Raw genomic sequence first — 8,652 nt, 5'->3', positions numbered from 1 at the left:
AATCAACAACCAACTTTGAAATGAACTACTCGGTATAGCGTATTTCCTCAAATTGTGTCAAATATCTTCCGTGCCCCAATGAATCGCCGGGTGCGTCGTCAGCTTGAAAAAATTAACGCCTCACCTCAAATAGATGGTACCGCTAGGACAGTGCTTTCCACCATTTATTGAGCAAAGGCACACATTTTATCTTAAAATAATTGTACGGCACACCACCAAACAAATATGTCACAAAAACTATACGCAGTAAAAAAAATGCTAATCTCTCAAATGTACTTAGTGTAAATAATGGGCCTGTTTAGTTGAACACAAAGTAAATGACAAGACTGGAATTTTTCTGCCTGTCACTATATGTCGCTAGGATAGATTAAAGATGAATGATTTGTAGTAAATTAATAATTTTCCACCCAATTAAGTGAAATTAGGTAATGCCCCACGGCACACCTGGTGATCTCTCTCGGCACACTAACGCGGCACAATGGCTGGAAATGACCAGACAAGATGGCTGCATTTTGTCTTGCAACACAAAGTCATAATTCCACTGCATTCCAATATAAACACAAAATAAAACGACACTATATGAGGAAATACGCTATATTTATCCCAAAGAGTTTTGATTTATTTGATATCCTTAAGCCTTTCAAAGTTATGATTTGTCAAAGGGCTCACTAACCTTGCTCATTCAGAATTTTTTTTTTTAAATGTACAACTTTTATTTTGGAATGTATGCATCTAACGTCACCAATGCTAATTAATGACCAAACCACACAAAGAACCGCCTGTGCTCACGTGTGGCTGTAGACCACATCTTTTTTTATATGATGTACTTTTTTTATTTTACTTTATTATTTTAAATTTCTTTGGTACATTGCTTTTTTTACACAGTGTTCCTCTCTCAGGATGATGAAATGTTCTCAGGGAATTAACCAAAAAGAAGAATTGTATTCTTTTGGGAATCATCCACTCAACAGATAGGAGAGACGTATGGAACCGACTCGTGTACTGATATCATTATCTACCTCTTGAGTTATACATTTCTGTTTTGTAATTTTATTTTATTTTTTCTGACCTGTGGGTTTCAATTGTATCGAGGTGGGAGAGGTTTTCCCAAGTTGCCGCAGACGCCAAGGTCTTCGTTCCTATTCTTTTGTTGTTGTTCAGTTTACAGCAAAATACCTACCTCATATGTTCAACTTTCTTTTATTTTTATGATAACAACTCCTGACCTCCCACATCTACCTCCTCCTTACGTTTGTAACGCAGTTAAGAAAGGTGTTGGTCTCGCCGCATTTTGGGATGATGCAGTTTTATCAGAACTATTTTGGCAAATCGCTCACTAAACGAAGAGCGCCTGTCATTGTTCCGTTTGTCTTTGACCAAATATTTGTGCTGCCGTTGGTACCGGCCGCTTTTTTACAGCGGAGGATAATCAGAGATGATGCGCCCTTTTTGTGTCGCAATCGTTTTTTCTACGACTGTTGACATTACATAGGCATTACAAAGTTTAGGTTTTTTTTGCCTAACTAAAACTAACTGATGACATTAGGAAAATGTCAGTGTTAAGGCCTTGGACCTATGTGGAACTGAGACACATTTGTAAAGGTTTTTATCAAAGTACACTCACACTGGCATATTTGTTTGCTTATTTTGTTCATACAAAAAAATAATAATAATCAGGCCACGCTGAAAAGAAAAGAAAGTTACACGAAAAAAAGTTGCATTGCTACAACTTATGGTGGTCAACTTATGGTAAAGTAATTTATTACATGTCAAAACGTAAGTTTGCTGACTTGCGTAATACCATTAATAATATTGGTTAAAAAGACTTTGTTAAAACTCTTTTTAACCAATATATTAATTTAAAAATTAATTGTTGCATAATTTAACAAACCTATGTTTGTTATCGTAATATTCCAAATTTATTCTTGTGAAACTTTGACTTTGTTGAAGACTTTGAAGACCTTCATTCCAAAAAGCTTCTTCAGTTGTGGAGTCTCCCCTATTCATGTCTCCGGTGGGTGTGTCCCCCGGGGGTCGTCACAATAGGGTCGTTGTCGTTGTTGCCGGGCGTTATCCACGTTCTGGATAGGAAGAACTGCTGGTTTGAAAGCAGTGTGAAAATAGCAAACTGCTCTCCTATGTTGTGCCATGCGTTTGTATTTAAAGGCTCCTTGGTCTCTCCAACGTAGCGGTCGTTTCCTTTTCTATGCTTCACTTGCATAGACAACATTGCTGAGTTTGCTTCTCCAGGTTTTGTTCTTGGGGAGAAGCAGCTTTTCTCTGAGCATTCATTGGTATGTTATGTTTGGATAAAATCCTTCTAAGTTTGTCCGAAAAACCTGCCACGTAAGGGAAGAAAACATTCCGCCTCCTGTTTCTATCCTCAGGCTCGGGTGTTGTGGCAGATTTGGCGACGACCAAGTTAGGATACTTACAGTACTTAAGAGGCTTGTCTGCTACTTCTGTCTTCCACTGTTGGTGGTAACGACGTGGCTGGTTGAGGAGTGCAATGACCTTGTACATTGGAGAGACCAAGCAGCCTTTACACAAACGCATGGCACAACATAGGAGAGCAGTTTAGAGTCAGGAATTAATATTCATCAAAAAATGAAGGGACGTCTTTCTTCCAAAGATTGTCTCATCATTGATTGTCCCCCATGAAAAGAGTGGCCACTAATAAGCTCTTTTGTCACCAGGGAGGTGAATGATCGGTTTGTATGCAGGACAAGCATTCACCAGCACTTTACAGAGCACTGTCATTTGTCAAACAGTCCAAACATTGGGGGTCAAGTGTGCTTGAGCGCAGTACATATGACCTAGTGTGAGTGCACCCTAAAAAACAAACAAAAAAAACCCCACTACTTTTATTGGTATTGTAACTTTTTTTGTTTTGTTTTCCCCCAATCAATGTAACTACTGATTTAACCAACAAAGACTTGTTCAGAGGTAAACTGAATGTACTGTGTGCTGAATGTGACATAACATCGTGCTGAAATATATATTTGATCATTTTAGCGTGCAACAAAGTTGACACACAACGCTGAACTGTAATGTTAGCGCCAGTGCTAATACAGCATGAAGGGTTTCCTTGCTGGCCCACCAACATTCTCGACCAGCGGTTCTGAAACCGGGGTCCTTCGGACCTCCAAGGGAGTCTTGTTTTAACGTGACTTTTTTTCTCTATGAAATAAGCTACTTACATGTGGTAGTTATGTTTAATTGGTGTTTGAATTATGAAAAAAAAAATAATAATCTTCTGTGTAAAGGGTCTCTGGACCTAAAATGTTTGAGAACCCCCATTGGAGACCACTAAAGTCGGTGTTTCATGGTCTCCATGCTAGGGTCTCCGTATAATGTCCGAGTGTTTATCTTTAAAACAAATCAGTCAAAGTGCATACACAACTTTTTGTGATTTTGTAAACCATGCATTTATGAGAAAATTGTCCAAGACTATATTATTAAAGCCATCGGTCGGGTATTGCAGCAACAGCTTTTGATTAGCTGAGTTTAGCACAAGCTCCTAAAAACAAAACAAACCAAAAACAAACAAAAAAATAAAAACAAAACTATGCCATGTTAAGAAATGAACACAATACCTTTTCTTGGCAATGTATATGGTCTGATTGTTGGTTTTGTCATCATGTGTTAATGTCAAGCCAGTCGTTTTAATTACAGGGCTTGTGTTAAAGTCAACATAACCAAGTTTAATAATGATTTCCCCACCATATTTTACTGAACATGGTTTATTTATTATTCTCTCAAAAGCCTTATGTGTGTTAATTTGAGGATTACCTACCTTTACATACCTCAACTGTGGCTTTACCTTCACAGAGAACAATGCATCGAATGTGTGAAGTTCATTTCTCATTGCTATGGCCTTATGTCCTCGTACATGAAATCATATATATATATATATATATATATATATATATATATATATATATATATACCCTCCTCATACTGACAAATGCCCTCATTTTAATTACATTTTGAACATGACATTGTTGCCAGTGGGAGTCATGTGCGCTCTCTATCTTTGAAAACACACATAAGCACTGATCGAGTGGGAAAAATGTTTTCTTATTATTATTATTATTTTCACCCTTAACCTAAGTATACTGCCTTTTTTAAATTTCTGTAAATCATGGATTCAATTTTTAAATATGTTTGAAATGTTTTACTTTATTGGAAAATAAACCTATTATTTTGGCATTAAAGTATGTATAATTTTCTATTACTTAAGTGTTTTTATGTTTTGCCATTGTTCTAGTGGTGAAAGGGCACAACTAATGACAAAAATAGCTTTGTCCTAGCAATCCTTGAACACAACTCAAACACAAAAATGGCATCTGTAAATGTAGTCACAAAATCTATAAATAAACATAAATGTATACATTTGTTAGCCATTTCAGGTTAATTTTAAGTAACATAGAAAATAGTTTTAACCTGTGGCAAATTGCAAGCATAGGGAGAACATGCCAAATCTGGAGTTAAGATTAAAACCCAGAAACCTCAGAACTGGGACCAACCACTATTCCGGCAAGCATGCTGCCCCTATCATTTATGATAAATGTTAAAAAAACAAACAAACAGACATACCAAATACACGGGTTCTTGTGTAAAATGCAACTTTAAAAAAATGTGGTAATGATTACAACCAAACTCTCATCAAGCTTGCTTCTGTTTTTATTCGCTTGGTGTTGATTTCCTCAAGTCCACTAGAGAGCAGCATCGTGCCACTTCCCCCATCATCCCCAAATGCTGGGTGGTCATCACTTGCTCACACAAGCCACTGGTTTTCTTTTTTTCCTTTTTTTGTGTGTCATGTTCCCCATGGCAATCTTGAACGTCTTTTATGATCAGTTTTCCTCTTTAATCCCTCACGACGGCTCCGATTTAACCAACGCTTTGTTTTCAGTTCCCTTTGTTACCTGCCTATACCTTTTTCCATAAAGCATCTCTGGAGATTCGTCAAGGTCATATTGCATTCACAGACTAGTGTGTGTGCTTGTTGCATCTCCTGCATATATGTGTGTGTGAGTGAGTGTTGTTGATTTTTTTTTTTTTAAACTGCACACAGTTCTCCAGCTTGTCCTATTCCTCATTCTTAAACTACACGTTGACCTTTGTTGTGCCGCCTCCAGGTTGTATGCGTTAACCTTTTCCGGTGAGGCATTGGGAATACAAGGCAAATCCTGCATGTTGTGCGTTTGTGCGACACACTGCGGTGCATGAACCCTCCGACCCACCCACCCCCAAAGAAATTGCACGTAAACATGCAGATGGCTGCCTGTCTCTCCATCAAAGAGCCACTGTGCAGTTGCAGGACTGTTCCAGCCACTATTACACCTGAATTATTCATCCCTCATTAAAATGCACTATGAGTAATGACAGCCAAGAGTCCGTTTTTTTTTTTTTTTTGGGTGGGGGGGGGGCTATTCTTTCTCAGGCTAAAACACAGGTCATTATGAGTCATTTTGTAGTCAATTTGCTTTGATCAAGTGCTCCTGAGTAAGACAAAAAAATTAAATAAATAGCCCATTTGGTCTTGGTGCATTCTGGGAGTTCACGTATGAGCAGATCAAATGTTGCATCCCTCCTTGTCCATTTGGCTGTCCCGTAAGATGAGGGAGAAAATGGCTCAGATGAAAGAAAAAAGGCCTGATGGAGCCGCGATGAGCGACAGGAAGGACCTGAAGGAACATTCGAGGCAGAGTCTAGTGAGGGAAAAGTGGAAGTGCTGTTGGTCAGAAGCAGCACAGCAGTCACTCAGCGTGTGCGAGGGGCAGTATACGCATGGGAAAATACTTCAAATGCAACATAACAGACAGAAAGATCACATCATCATCAGAAAAAAAACAAACAACATGATTTATAGTAGTGTTTTCTTAAACAACATAAGCTTTTAAAACAACAACAACAATGTGACCGTTTTGTATAGAAAGGATTTTTGAAAAACAAAACAAAATGATGTACAGTATAGTCAAACAAAAGTGCTGTTTATTAGTACATATTTTCAAAAATGACGTGATTATATACTATTAAGGCTTAAACAACCATATGTATAGCCAGACTAAAAAAAAGAAGAGAAAATGCCTAGTCATAATAAGCTAATTACATCATCTACAGACAGATATTTTATTTGGAAAAAAAAAAACTTTGCCTGACAAAAAATGGCATAAAAAAAAAAAAAGTCTCATTAGAAAAAGCGGTAATTTTCACCCAAGCCACTACTAGAGGAGGTGACACAATGTTGATTAAGCCTTTCAGCTCCTCTAACATCTTGCTGTATTTTTCAGTATTTGAGCTTTTATATTTAGTGTCTACCATATACATTTCCACACTGGCCCAATTGGTGGCGCACCACAAATGAAGTAGCGGAAACGACGGCACGGAAATGAGGCATTTTGCCGAGCGATGGACTGAACGCCGCACTGGTTAGAGAATGTGAACTATAGAGAGTTTCTCTCCGCCTATTTTATTTACCTTGCAGCTTTCAACAGCTCTATTACACGTTGGTGTCATGCCGAAGTGACGGACAGCTTTGTTGTAATTCCAGCGTAGGGGGCAACAGGAATCGTGGATTATTGCTTTAAACCAATAGATGAGTGTAGGTAAAGTACAGAACCTCCATTTATTTTTGTACATAAAAAACAGCTAGATAATGAAGCAAAAAGTCAATGATTTATCAGGATTTTGGCACAGCCACTGAGCAGCAGCAGAATCCAATGAAGTTGGGACCTTGTGTAAAACATCAATAAAAACAGAATACAATTATTTGCAAATCCCTTTCAACCGATATTCAATTGAATACAATGCAAAAACAAGATATATAATGTTAAAACTGATAATTTTCTTTTTTTTTTTTTTGCAAATAAGCGCTCATTTTGAAATTGATGCCTGCGACGCATTCCAAAAAAGCTGGGACATGAGGCATGTTTACCACTGTGTTACATCACCTTTCCTTTTAACAACAACAAGCGTCTCACCAGAATGATGTCGTCCTCTTCCGGGATCGGTCTTCCTTTATCTGTGTCTGTGGGGAGTTTCAATCTGTTTTCGCAAACGTAACTTCCTGTCAGGTGGTGTGTGAATGCTTAGCTCGACAAATTTGCTGATAGTGCAAAGTATGACAATAGTCAAGTGAGATAAAATATTGCTCAAGTGATTTTCAAAGCCCTGACAAAGATATAATATTTAGCAATATTATGGCGCGTAGATGAAATCCCTAAATTCCTTGCAATTGTACGTTGTGACTGTTGGATTTTTTGCTCACACAGTTGTTCACAAAGTGGTGAACTTCATCCCATCCTTGCTTCTGAACAACGGTTGTGCCTTTTATACCCATTCATGACACGTCCTCAACTTTCCCAGTCTTTTTGTTGTTGCAGGCATCACATTCTAAATGAGAGAATATTTGCAAAAACATCAACAAAAAACAATAACATTCATCAGTTTGAACATTAAATATCTTGTCTTTGTAGTGTATTCAATTGAAAATAGGTTAAAAAGGATTTGCAAATCACTGTATTATGTTTTTATTTACGTTTTACACAACGTCCCAACTTCATTGGAATTGAAGTTTGAACATGATGTATTTAAAGTAAGGCATTTTTTTTTCTTTTAACTGACATGATGTGGTACAGTATATGATGCATATATTGTCATGCGTACCGTATGTGTGGAAGTGTCAGTACTGCATTTGTCGGTGTGTGTGTGTGTGTGTGTGTGTGTGTGTGTACGTGGGTTGCTGCTGACACCCACCACCACAGGTCTGCAAGCAGGGAGGAAAATACACAGACACATACATACACGTTTTGTTTTTTTACCCTTCTAGGCATATCCATTTGTGTCGTACTTGTGGAGAATGGAGATGTGCACACGCTCTTGTCTAAGCTCTCTTAAGTCAGTTAGCCGAGATGGTGGCGGGCCAACACGTGTTGGCATGTTGTCCGCCACGCACAAATGCATCCTCATGTGCACAAAATCCGCCGTTTTCAAACACCCGACACCTGACGCGTGGCAAACAATTCCCACCTCACACATACTGCACAGCGACAACACTCATTTGGACACCTCAAATATCAGCACTGTCGCGGGAATTGCCTACTGGCACAGAACGATGACAGAATATTTAGCTACGATTAGAAAAATAGTCCAAACTAAAACAACACACTCAGATAGTCAGTCCCTCATTCAAATTTCCATCTCCTCAGTGTTCACGTAATATTTCCTAATGTCTGATGTTATCATTATTTTTTTCAAATCAGTTATGCTGTTAAATGAGCATAAAAGTGCGGTGCGTTTGCCCAATATTGTGTAGGCTATGTACGACAAAGCAAAGTCACATTCTGAAAGACGTTTTTGTCATGGCACACATTAATTGGCTAATGAACACAACGTTATCCAAGGATAGTGTTCAGAGGAGCACTTAGGAAAAGGAGGAAGAGGACTTAATCTGATGGAAATAACTGTGACAGACTTAATGATCGTCTGTGGGCGCGCTAACGCCTGCTCTGACCTTCCGTGTCAATCTGGAGGGCAGCCATTGGCGGCCATTACTGTTGTGGCTGCACAGCTGCGAGCAGCTCCCATCAATGACGCTCGCAAAAACAAAAAAAAACCCATTGGGAAAGGCAGAGGTGTCTCGCC

Source organism: Phycodurus eques, chromosome 18 (genome assembly GCF_024500275.1).
Source record: "Phycodurus eques isolate BA_2022a chromosome 18, UOR_Pequ_1.1, whole genome shotgun sequence".
In the NCBI taxonomy this organism is placed as follows: domain Eukaryota; kingdom Metazoa; phylum Chordata; class Actinopteri; order Syngnathiformes; family Syngnathidae; genus Phycodurus; species Phycodurus eques.
Note: the sequence above shows the minus strand (reverse complement) of the source record.